Here is a 13702-nt window from a genome sequence, read left to right on the forward strand (position 1 = left end):
AAACATAAAGTCATACATGAACTAGTTTACTTTTCTCACAGGCAAGCACTCTGCACTATATGGCTCTCCTCAATATTACACCTCCAGAATCAATTATAAATCCTTTATATTTCTCTAACAGGAAGGTTAAAATTCAATTCTCCTTTATTGTAGTTTGTGAATACAATATACTCTGTGGCTGGCTTGGAAAATCTCCTCAGTTAAATCATCTTGTGCAATACTATTTCTTAGTCACTGTTACCTCCCCACACAACAACAAACGGACAGCCCCACACTCCCAGGCTATTTATTGGTCTGTTCCTTAAATGTGACAGTTATTTTACAATATGTTTATTTTTTACTGAAATGACCACATAGACAGTTTGGGGTTTCTTTTGTTCTTGTGGGGGTTTTGGGTGGGGGCTCAACTGTGCTCTTAAATGATAAATGTCTCCTAGAGGCTTTGAGTCAATGCTGTTGTCCTTTGTGCCTTGTCCCCAGTAAATCAGTTGCTTGGTTCTTTGTTTTCAGGGTTTAAAATACTGTTAACCAGCAGAAAGTAAAGTGATGTGTTAGCATAGCAGACTTTCTGTGTTATTGAACTGAGGCAAGGAGCCCAGAAAACCAGAGAAAAATGATCCATTGCAACCTATAATCCTTCCCTCACCACAGCTCCAGAACATGAGATTATTATGCTTGTTAGAATGACTACTTATCTGCCCATGGCCAGGGCTGGTGTCTCCTGGAATGTTAAAAAGGTCCACACCTAATTACGCTGCTGACTTGATTATTTTTGTCCAACTCATACTTCAAAGAAATCCATTATAGTTTATCCCCCAACCAAGGAAAGTAAATGGACTTACTAGAAGGATCAATATACTCCAAAAGGGTGAGGGAGGAATAAAGAGAAGAATTGGAGCTCCTTTCTACAGGGTCTTATAAAAGCTGAGATCCTTCAGTGTGCGTTAATTGTTTCTGCTACCAGTGCTGTGGCTCCCAAATCCATCCAGGTTTTCCTGCTTTGCTTGCAGCAAGGTTGTCCCCTGGCAATCCTGGTTGTTACATGTCTGCATCATTTTGCCTGACTTCATTGGATACTCCTTGGGACAGGGACTGTGCCTTGTCTGCATTTTAAAAGTTAAGATGCACACATAATACATAATTACTGTATAAAACAAACTTAAAATTCAAGGCAGCATTGTTGGTTCTTACTTTCTATGACTCAACAAATTTGTTACCTTGAGGTGCTAAACACTGTTGCAAGCACAAGGGTGAGAAAAAAAGGTCAGTTTTTCTACTACAGGAATGTCTTCACAAATCATAGGAACCCATGGGCACTGACACCAATATGTGCTGGTTTCCCCTCTCTTCTGAGGTGTTATTTTTGGGAAAGTGTAAAGCAGCACCTTTCCAGTAACATCTGTCAGGCAGGAAGACTGAGTATCTTTGGCATTTTCACAGGGAGAAGTTACAGCACAGTAAACAATAGGTACAGGACCAACGATGCTGAGGGGTATTGTAGAAAGCTGCATTTGTACAGAAATTCCAGGTAATAAAACACTTTCCAAAGGAAAAAAGACACGATGGTCTCTTTCTAGATGTCTGTCCTTGACTGCCCTTTTTCTAAAGGATCCAATTAGTAGTCCTGTAAAATTTATTATCCACACTGTTTTGGTGGCTGGGATTTCCCTGTGCTATCTGAAAGGATAATCAGCCCCCGGGGATGCTCAAAGCCATTGCTAAAGGAGTCAAAACCTTCTCTCACCAACTCAAAGCTGCTGCTGTTCTCATGATATCTTAATGCTCCCTCCAGTGGCAGAGAAAATTTCCCCTGCCCAAGAGCCTGGGGGCCCTAATCGACACCTTCCACAACACCTAATTCTTCGGAAATGTTTAGTAATGACTGCTGTGTTACCTATTGGGGGTGCCTAAGTGGAGGAAGTATCTCACTGTTGCCCGCAGGACTGCAATGTATTTGTTTTCACAGGTTTGCCATGCATGGTTAGGCACAATTAGCATTAGCAGGCCTGGGTAACAGGTAAGCACAGCCCCAGAATGGGGCTTTTCTCCTGTGAGTCCCTTTGAAGGTCAGGGTGGTAGAGGGCGGCAGTTCAGCTTCACAAATCCGCCCGTCCTGCACCTCACTCCAGCCGGTTACAGGGAAAGCAAGTGCAATTCCCCCAGTGCTTCCCAAAGGCACAGAGTCAAACACCTCCGTGCAGTGAAAGATTAGGATCCCTAATGAGAAATTATTCACTGTGACTCTTGCTCATTCTGCCTCCTTATTATTGCTGCTCATTATTTCTACCTTGTCTGCATGCAGGACCCCCCATACGGTGTCAGACACTCAGCAGACAATGGACAAGGGTGACAGTCCCTCCTTCAAGACGGGAGCAAAGCTTTGAGCCTGTTAAATCTGGGATGTGAAAATCTTTGAAGTTTTAGGCTACTACTTTTTGACCGTCTCCAGCAGGGCTGGTACAGTCCGTTTCAGAGCTAGGAAACCCCTCCCCTTCACTTGTACTTCTGAAAAACAGAAGATTTAGTTCATTTGAAACAGTGTTCCTCAGCATTTAAAAAATGCATTGGCTTGAATTTGTAATGCTAACTTGAGCTCTTTCTGAAACAAAAAAATTAGGGTTCAGCTGCGAATTCGACTGTAAGTTACAGAATACGACAACTTGCTCGATAAAGAACTGTAAAGCAAGATGAAGCATTCCCAGCCCCTTTGCCTTTAAAATGCCATGGAAGCACAGAGGCTCTCGGCAGAACACCTTATCTGCTCTCGAAAGCTGTGACTCTTCATCCTTTCGTTATGAAGACCCAGGGGATTGCTTACTTAGCATACACCAGAGGCAATGGATAGGGTGAGCAGCCACTGCAGCCAGAAACCCCCAGTACAGAGCACAGACAATTCCCCTCCACATGCAGAGACTTTGGAGCTGAATTGTGCTGAATAGAGAACCCTCCAGCTGAGTGAGCCATGTGTGCCCGGGAAGAGCAGCCACTTTCGCTCCGCTGAAAAGCAATGCAGTAAGTGACTGGGATATTGCAGCAGGCACCGGTTCCCTGAGCTAATCGGGAGCTGAAACCTTGCAGCTTTTGCTGGGAGAGAGACAACCTCCAGTCCGGGAGCAGTGTCAGGGCTGCATGATTTTTTGTTGTTGTTGTTTTTAAATGAAGTGAAGGGATCAAGTCAATATGCAGTGACAGGGACTGTATGGTTTGCTTTGTGTGCATGTGTGGGTGTTGCAGGGGAGCACTTGCTTGTGTGTCCTGTGCTGAACTAATACTGCTCTCTTTGTAGGTTTTTTCTATAGTCATGTTTGACAGTGTTTGTTCAGAGATGGTGCTTAATAACTTAATGTCAGCGGACATTTGTGTTCTCCTTCTGAATCATGCAGCATGCTTCCTGTGCTTGGGTGCAAACTATTTTCTGTACTGGTACTCTAATGCTGGATTTACAGGGGCTGTGCCTTTGGATAATGATAAATTGTACATTGAAACTATGTGAACGAGTGCCTCAGTGATGGATAATACTTTTATTTCACTTCAGCACATATGGCTAATTTCTAGTTTGTGGTAAATTGTTCACTGTGGTCTGAAATTGCAGATGCTTTTTTAGTAGAGAAATGTTTGTAAGCAGTACTTTATCATAGCATAGCTGTGGCTTTCTTCAGATTCAGATGTTCTGGTTTTGTACTCTGCAGCAGCAGCTTTCTGTTTGTACTGAGTAGGAGAGGGAAAGCATGATTTAAAGTTTGGTTTATATGAAGAGGGATTTTTACAGAGTTTGAAAGTGTTTGCAAAATTAGCATTTGAGCAGTAATTGCAGGCCTTTGGAAGAAACTGCAGCATTTAAAGCAAATTTTACCATGCAGTTTTTGTTCTGTTATTTAGGGACTAATACCAAGCTTCACTCCTCTGGTTTCCTGATACAGCTTTCTCAGTGACTTATGAGGCTCTGGCTTTAGGATAACTGCCTGCCTTGAGCCTCACTGCCATTTTGGGCTTCAGGCATGTTTAACTCTTTAAGGCAATGTATGCTAAATTTTTAAGAGAGCAGAACATGCAACTGCCAAAAGTTAGGGATCCTTTTCTTGCTGTTCAGTCAAATGTCAATACTAAATAGTCATCAGTCTCCTGTAAAGGAGTACTAATGAAAGCAGTCTTTGATTTTCCAACTCAATTTTTGTTTTAAAGTTAGGGTTTATTGAGTTATTGTAAACTATCGTGAAACTTATAGGAAGTCTTAACATAATGAAAAAAATTCCTCTGATATATCTGTCATTTTAGCTTTGAGCAAAATCTGTAGTGTCACTATATTTGAAGGGGTAATTCTCAGCAATTAGACAAATGAAGTTCAGTTTCTGCTGGAAGAGTTTTTGCAGACATGTTGCTGAAAGATGTGTGTAATGTTGGGTCCCAGGCACAGATAATGACACCAAGAAACACCCTGGAAGTTCTGGCACCTTTTCCCTCCTGTGCAACATGCACGTCTTGGAGTCTTTTCTCCTCGGGATTGATACTCAGGTGCTGCTAAGAGCTATTTCCTCTGATGCTGCAGTCAAGAGAATTTTCTTCTTTTTGCCTAAGAGAAGCCTTGTGACATATAGTGCTATTGAGTTGCAATTGTTAAGCTAATGAGCAATTAATAAGCAATAATTATTCTTCATTAGCTGTACAACTTTGAAGATGGACAAATCTACAAGGAGGGAGAATCACATCTCAATCTAATCTGCTCCCCTCTTCCTTTTTTCTCCAATCCCAACTTCTCCCTGACTGTTTATGGGCATTTAGTAGGTGTTATAGCTGCTCTCCTTCAAGGACCTGAACCTAGGATTAGTACAGTTTTTCCAGTCACAGGTTCACAATCCGTGTGTGTCTCATCTGTTCCTGTTTTCTCCATCTAGATATCCAGCAAAGCCAGTAAAGAATTTAGAACATAGGAGGATTTATTATAAGATATCTCTAACTGAGCATTATTAACCTAGTGTTGGTTTATCTGTCATGAGGAAAGAGCGGGGATTTTACCTGTAACTAAAATATGCTCAGAACACACAGCTTTGATGACATTATCATCAGATATTTTCAGGTAAACTAATTCCAGTAATTTGACAAGCTACTGTTTTCAAATTATTTTCTCTGAGGAAAAAAAGTGGGGGAGGAAAAGAAATGCAAATAAGAGTTGGATGTTGGAAGAACATTGGATTTATAATGAGAATCACCAGACAAAAAGAAAGATTATGGCTGGTTTTATGCCTTCATGCAATTCTGAGTCTCTAATCAAAATGTGTTTCCTGAACTGGAACCTCAGAATTATTTGCTAAATATTATTGTTCATGTCAAATGTAAAATGGAGCACATTAGGAATAAAATCTAATTTCCCAGTCTAGAGTAAGTATATTGGTAAACAAACGTTTTCACTTCTTCATCTTGTCTGTAAGTAACTCTGGCAGGAGCTTTTCCTTGGAAGTCAAGTTCATTTTATTGCATTGCAGCCTCGGAGAGATACACACAAAGGGAAGTTTACTAATTTTATCCTATATTGCCAGTAATGAGTAGCAAGTCAATTTAATTAATGAAGAGCAGTTGCTTAACATTTGTAGTCACCTCAACTGCTTTAATTTGCATCACTGTATTTCTACCAGTTTTTGCCGTGTAGAAGCACTGATAACATTCCCTGACAGTATGAAATACGACTGCACCATCGTGTCATTCAAGTACAAGAGATACAACTTCCCTTACAAAACTGCATAAAAGAATATCCAGTGGGTGGATAAACATGCTGCATAATTTCAAAGCACAGTGAAAACGTGTGTCACAGTTGCACCAGGAACCAACGGTGCAGAGGATGTTACATTAAAAGATACGACACTCGGCACACTCTCAAAGAGATGAGTTTGGCTGCCTTTGTACAAGAGCAGGGAATATTTGTACCATCCTTAGTAGAGCTGTCATGTTTATAAAAAAATATATCTTACAGCTAGTGACGTCCAAAATGTGCCACATACATAGTCAAGACTTTCTTTCTGACTACAAAAGAAAGGACATTTTTTTCCTTTCTTGTTGTTCAAGGGTAGACTTTCTGATGGCGTCAACTACTTAGATATGCTGCATAGTAATTATTTTATTCATATGTATGAAAGCAGATCTCTTAGAATCTTCATTATACTTATCTGCTGTGAGCATCAAGATTGACTTTAATTGGGATTTTCAGATATATGGTTAGACAGTCCATTTTTAACAACAAAATGAATATGCTATTATTTTCTACTATCACTTCTTACCAAGGGCAATTACTTAATACTCTGTAATAGCTACAATTCAGGATATTTCTTTTGCCACAGTGACTCACTTCACTTTCCACACCCACACAAACCCCAGAACCCACTGTGAGTAAAGCAGCAGTGCAATAGTATTCAAGGAGGATTAAAGGACTAAGATTGAGAACTTCCTAAAGCATGCTGCCTGAGCTGTTGTTTTAAACAGGAGCAAAAAACAATGTACCTGCCTTTTTCAAGTGTTGTTCAAAAAGTATAGATATGCACCCAAAAACCAGGCAGAATTAGAAAGATCACACTCTACGATTTGCAAGGTACCTTCAAAGTGCACCTGGTAAGGCAGTCGACCTCCAGAAGATGCAGAAGAACCAGCCTGTGATTCCACCACCTCCTATATCTGTTTCTTAAAGCTTTAGGCAAGAATTCTGGCATCTGGTTTTTTGGAGGATAATTCAATACGTTGAACTTTAAAATAAGGCTTTGAAAATATGTATTCTGACAAACTTGATCATCAGTAACAAACTACAAATCAGATATCTGATTTTCACTGAAACATCCAGAAGAAACTCCAAATGCCATTTGCTCAGCTCTGAATCTCCAGGAGTTATTTCACGGAACATTTATTAATGTTTTCATTCATTTTGAATGCAAATACAAAGGAAACAGCATGTGAACTAAACAAGAGTGTACTTAAACAATGGCTGCAGAGACACACACCTTTTCTCAGCATTATTTTGGCATTTGAGTTTCAAATCTATTTTGTCCAGCTCTGGGGAGACAAAACCTCTGGGGGTCCTATCCATGGATACTCTGAATTCATAGTAGTCTGCCAGAGAGATTCCTGGACAGGAAGAACATCATATCCCCATTGTCAGTTGGCATTTTGTTCAGAGGGAAAGATGAAGAAATGAGACAGAAAGTTGTTGAAAACACAGATGCTCACATTTCTTCTGCTAGAAACACAGAATTACGTATTTCTTTTTATCATAAATCACAGGTTTTCCTTCAAAGCTTTACTTTAGACTTTCAATCAGTGCTGATGACTGTAAAGAACCCCATACTCAAGCAAATTTAAATTATCTGGTGGAAAAGCCTCCCATTTCTCTCCCTGCCCTGTCTGATTGATTTCATGATTACTTGAGAATATGCTGCATCACACATTCAGTTTGTATTATAAACCAGTCTAAAGTAACTGATGTCACCATATTTTGTTTCCATATTCAAATTCAAGCTCCCACTCCCTTTGTCAGCATCACCAATATATCTATGACTTCTTACCAAATAACCATAACACACCATATGTTGCAGAATTTTTCTGGATTTTCACCAGTTTAGTTTAGAATTCACCCTCAGTCTGAACATTGCTCAGCTAGGAGGAGATCCATCCTAGAATCACAGAATGGTTTGGGATGAAAGGGGCCTTAATCCCCCTTCCTGCCACATGCAGGGTCACCTTCCACTAGACCAGGTTGATCAAAGTTCCATCCAACCTGGCTTTGAACACTTCCAGGAAAGTGATTTTTGAAAATCCTGGTGAGAACCAGAAGCCACAGAGACTTCAAAAAACAGTGGCACTGAAAAGAAGAGGAAATCTTAGCTTTCAACACAGAAGGAGCCAGTTTTTGTCAACAAGATTTGTCAGGAAAGCATCTCCCATTATTAGAAGTCCAAATAATGACAAATCATAACTACTCAAAGTCATGAAACTCAAATAAACCAAATCAAAAAGACTGAACTGTGAAAAAAATAAACCTTGTATTCATTTTCTCTTCTATTTTGGGGGATTCTTTAGGATTTATGCTTCAAAAATTTCATCTAGAAGCATATGAGAGCATTTTGTAAAAAGGAATTTTATATCCTTGCACAGTAACTTCAGCAGAGCTTCAAAAGCATCACTGCATATGAAAATCACACATGGCTAAAAGTTAGATAACCCCTATATATAGAATCACAATTTTACAAAACGTTGCTTTCTTTTTTGCTGTTTGTTTACAATTTTACATGCCCATCTTTCTGTCTTACAGCCAGTGGAAATGTTTCCTAGGAAGACAAATTGAGAGATTTTCTACTGTCTGCATCAGCAAACCACCAGAAAATAGTGTTTTCTGGATTATATTCTGCCTCTGAGTTCACGATATCATCACTACAGTTTTGCAAGTTGCAAGCAAAAAGACAGCCAGAAAGAAAATACACAAATAAAGCTGATCCAACCCTTGTTCAGCTGCAAAAGTATTCAGAAAGATTTCCCCTTGCTCTTTTCATGTGCTGTATTTGGTCAGCACACTGAAGATGACTAGCATTTTATTCTCCCCCATTCAGACTCTGTCACACCGTTACAGCATTTACAGTTCTCATCTCCATGTTCACCATGGGTATTTTCTGGGAAGAAGCAGATTCTCCTGTTTGAAAACACCTGCTTTCGCTTCCTGCCAGATCTTAGTAATGAACCCTTTTAAGAATTGCCTGGAGAATGGGGAACAGGTTGCTAATAGGAAGTTAAAAAAAAAACCAAACAAAAAAAAGAACCCATAATTGCATCTGTAAAGGAGTTTTTCCCCAGCTGCCTTCTGCTTAGGGTGTTGATCCCAAATCTGTGGAAGGCAATGAGGAGACTCCCACTGACTGCATCAGAACCTAAGAGACTTCTATGGAAGTTATGTTGACAGTATTTTTGGTAATCTACAGCCACTTGGCATTTGCAAAAGTTCTGCTGCTTGTGGTGCAGGAAAAAAGAAGTGCAGGAGATCATGACCTTGCAAACCCTGGCCATGGTGAGCAGCCCCTGCTGTGCAAACACCCAGCTCTCCTCAGGGCCTTTATTTGCTCAAGTCCTTGCACATACATTAAAGATTCATAATGGGACTGTTGTACACAATTAATTTATGTACCATCCTGTTGTTTCCTAATAGTGTTTTGATTTAAATTATGTGTAGAACAAAGGAAATAATATGTTAGAAGATGAATGAAAGCATAATACAGGCACAAATAAAATTTGGTTACAGATGGAATTTAAGTAGATGGAATAACTTTTCTTATGAAGAAATACTGTGCCTAGGGAGGGTGTTTTCTATAGTACTCTATAGCCTGGGATTTGATTTTAAAAGCCCTTTAGACATCCTTAGATCTCAAAATGTAGAGAAAAGCAGCAAGGGAATGTATTTTTTTTTAAGCATTTACTTTATATAATCCCTGTAAACCTGAGATTTTGGTAAGAAATACTAAGTGCATACAAATGAAGCAGGTTCTCTAAAAGAAGCAAAACCCAAAAAAAAACCTCCAGTAAGTCACGATTTGGAAGGAAAATGCAAGAAGCATATATCCACATGAAGTTTCCTTAAACTGTATTTAGTGCTAAAGCGTTTATTGTCTTTAAGAGAAAAAGCAGCGTGTCACCTGAATGGGTCCCAGCTGAATACACCTGTCTGTCTTGACAAAGCAGCTGAGCATTTCAGCAGCAGCCACGGGAAGGGGAATGCTCACACACCGCTTCATTTCAAGCTTTCTGGACAGACTTGTACAGCAACAAGTCAGGGAATGGCTGATATCAGCATTTGTCTCCAAAACTACCCCATGACACCATGGCTGATTCAAAAGGACACTGTCTGGCTGTTAAAAAGCACAATTCATACAGAAACCATCACTGGCTGTAAGAGTAAGGGGTTGAATAAAAGTAAAATACAGAGAGGGCATTTAATATATAGTTGTGTACCTGTACACACACACAGATGCAAACCTCAGGGTTCATCTTTGGTGTTTCCACCAGCTGCCCACTAAACAGGCAACTAGGAAGGACTTGAGAGCCACTGGAGCCCACAAACAACACAAACTTTTTGTAGCATTTGTCCACATTATGAAAGGAATAGACTAAGTTTCTCATGAAACAAAGAACACTCAGAGCTTTTCTATTCCTCTTTTGTTTTCAACACTCTGAACTTCCCTCCTGGAGCTTGTAGACCTGAAGCAATAGTACCTTACGAGCTCTGCTCTCTGCCCTGGCCCGTGGGCAAGAGAAGTACAGATTAAATACAGCAGAGATTGCACCAAAACCTGCTGTCTGACTCAACAGAACAGCTGTTCTGCTTCCCATGCAGCTGGGATCTAGCTTTATAAGTGATGTTATGTTTTCGGGTGATATTTAATCAAGCAGACACTGTTCTTAAGAAAACACCTCAACTGTCTGTTAGGCTTCTTTTTTTTTCTTGTGGTTAATGCTGAAGTATCCATGTACTGGGCATGGAACGAATTGTTCTGTGATACTTCCCTGGGTTTCAAGCATCTGGACATGCTGTACAAGTGTAGGTGGAACTTATCAGCCTTCCCATCACTTGTAAATATGAAGGATCAGACTCACCATTTATCTACACCACAGGTACCATTGTTACCATAGCAACCTGGCCCCACAGATTCAAAATTAATGTGAGTGTGTAAACATGCCACCCTCAAAATCATTTCTATGTGCTCCAGTGACTTCACTGGGCAGTTTGGCAACAGAGAACCACATTGAATTCTTCTTAGCTAAAATCACAGGAGTTAGTTTAAGACTGAATGTGACAGACTGGCTGTGTAAGGGAACCACAGGTGCAACCAACCTAGGCTGAGCTTTTTTTATGAACTCTGTGATTTAGTGATTTGAACTTATTTGGTTTTCCGAGATGGACTGAGAGCTCATAAGCAGTCTATTACTCTGTCTCAGATGACAAGAAGTAAATTCTAAAGATCCATGACCTTGGTTGCTTGCTGTGTTGGCAACATAACCCTACTATATTGGAAGTAATATGCTAATAAAAAGTTCCCTACCCCATCTGCAGTTACGGCCACGTTATGTGTTATGTGATAGCAATAACTGAAACACATCAACATGAACTTTGCTAGAAATAGCTCTAACACAGCTTTGAAAGCCACTTTTTCAGGTGAATGAAGTAAAGAGAAACTTTTTCATCTTCAGGAAACATGAGCCTTTCCAGTGCACTTCAAACTTGGCCAACTGGAAACAAGTGCTGTAGCAAACTGCTGTGGAGTCTGTTTGGAAGCCAACTCCAGAACAGGAGTTGAAATAAATGAATTTGGCATCTAAAAGGAGGTTTTGTGGAGTCAATGCTTTCTAAGCAGAGGACAGAGAGAGATTTGGCAAGGTTGGTGCATACATTATTGACATTTTAATGTCACAAAGGGGTAATCCCAGGTCTAACTGATCCAGCTGAACTTGGAGCCGTCTTGAAGCCCACCTTTCTCAGGTGTAGGGATTAAGTGACCACCAGTGTGGGTAGGGGAACGTTAGAGGCTGTCAGAAAACACACACATGCCAAAAAATCCACTCCACCATTTTTGTACTAACCTGTGATTTTCTGCGTGCCCCACTACTCACCCCCTAAAGATAAAGCTTTTATGTGGGTAGTTGTCAGAGAAGGAGCACATGGAAATGTTGAGAAAGGGAATAATTCATGCCTTCTTTTGGTTGTTCAAACGAAAATAGTTTTTTTAAGGAATCATTCTGAAATGAAAATCAATGATGGTTGGCATCATTCTCAGAACATTGCCTTGGGACTCTGAAGTACACAAATGCTTTGCTGATATTTTGGACACAGCGCAGAAGAACTTTCCAAGTGATTTTCCATCTCTCAGCAAGGAAAATATTGTATTTTCTTACTTACATGTGGACAACTATTTGTATCTTAAGCAAGTATCTGCAAAACATCCATGCCTGCAGCAGTTTTTTAAAATTAATATCAGAGAAGGAAATAACACTGGCACTTTAGCAGAATTTTATCTGTTGGATTTGGTAAGAATGGGATACTCTGTGTAAAGAAAGTCTTGTTTCCTTATTTGCATAAGGATCAGAACCGTTGTCTTTAGCTTTCTTTTCTCCTGACAATTTGTTCCTGTAATCTCCTTATGTTCCTACTTTAAAACCTCTGGCTATATTGAGAGGTAGCTTAACTGACAATTTAAGCTACCCATTAGTAAACATAATAGGAGGCAATGGAGCAAGTCACCCTGCAAAGAGAGAAAAACCAATAAACTACAGGAATTCGTGCTGCCTCACCTACTGTTTTTTATCCCTTTAAAAAAAACCCTGTTACTTTCAACACTTTCTTTCTTCCTCCACTTGCAAGTCACATCTGCTCCTACTAGTTTCATGATATGTAAAATAGTTCACACCGTGGTGAGGTCTGTTCTAAGGAGATCCTGGACATTAATCAGTGGCAAGCACAGGAACAGCACGTTTGGAGGACACAGAGTCTGTGCATGTCCAGGGTAGTGAAGTGGCCAGATTTGAGATGGGCCAAGTGGCCTTGTTTGGAGGCACATAGAGCTCCTCAAATGGCTCAGCATCAGCTGAAAGCATCTTTTCAGCTGCAAGGTAGATGGTGTTGCAGAACCTTAACTGAAAAATCACACGACAGGTAATAACTCCAGGTAACTCCTCAGAAATGGGGAGGAAGAGGCAGAGAAGCCCTGGGAACCTCTCAAAGGACTGCCATCTCTGTTTCTCTGGGCAAGGATCATGGGCAATAACCAAATACAGTTAATATGGTATTTCAAATCTGTTTTCTGCAAGAAAACCAGGATTGCCTTACTCTGGAGTTAGAGCAGCACCACCAAGGTGTCCTCTTCCTCAGGGAGGAAAGGGCTGTGTTGGAAGGAATTCTTCTAAAGCACCAAACTAGAGTCCCAGCTGCTTGGCCACAACATTTTCCTTGTTCTTTCCCCTCTTCATCATATGATCCAACAAAGTGTCCTACCCATGGAATGTCTGGAAAATGTGATAAGACTGATCAGGAAAAGAAAAATTTCTTCCCCAGCTCTATTAAATTCACTGGGTGTCCTGAGAGAAGAGGATCTTTGGACAGCAGCAGGATATATGACTGCAAGCAGACGTTAATTTTATTACACAACTGCCCAATAGCACTTTTCTGAAATATTTGGAAGTTCTATGGCATAGAGAAAGTCAGCACTTTTTAGAGCAGTTTAAGCCATAAAATAGAGTAGTAACCAGCAGGGGGAAATAAGAGCGGCTGTTCCTTCAGCATTTTTGAGTGATTAGATTAATTTTGAACCTTTCCTGTGCATGATCTATTATTTAATCTCCCACCTTACTTCATAGCAGCAAACAACAGTTTTCTATTCTAAACTTTTGTTTTTCCTCCATTATTAAAGCATTTCTGTCTAAAAGAATGGATTTTTGCAAAATGCTGCTGTAAAAGAGATGAGAAAACAGGAGCAGCTGCAAACAAGGCTTCAAATGCCTATGCCAGTCCTCCAGAGTGCATGTCAGTGCTGTGTCACTGCTGCTGTTGAGCATATTCTTTACCTTGAAAGCCAAATCAAAGAGAATTTTAAATTATGGAATAATATTAGAAGACCAAACATGAGGAAAGTAAGGTCTGATCCACTACTTACTAACGTAAGTGAAATCAGAATTAAGCTTTCTTAACCAG

The 13702-nt window shown here is 40.1% G+C and overlaps 1 protein-coding gene across 1 annotated transcript in view; it reads left to right on the top strand.

Annotated features, from left to right (window-relative positions):
• Window positions 1–2563: 2563 nt before the first annotated feature.
• The window catches only part of CTXND1 (cortexin domain containing 1), a 34982-nt gene continuing 23843 nt past the window's right edge, over window positions 2564–13702 (top strand). Inside the window, exon 1 of the mRNA XM_051796984.1 lies at window positions 2564–3012. The gene's annotated coding sequence lies outside the window, so the exon portion shown is untranslated. The remainder of the gene's footprint in view (window positions 3013–13702) is intronic.

This window comes from Manacus candei, unplaced genomic scaffold, assembly GCF_025592945.1.
Source record: "Manacus candei isolate 608988 ecotype Guabito, Panama unplaced genomic scaffold, ASM2559294v1 h1tg000046l, whole genome shotgun sequence".
NCBI classification, from domain to species: domain Eukaryota; kingdom Metazoa; phylum Chordata; class Aves; order Passeriformes; family Pipridae; genus Manacus; species Manacus candei.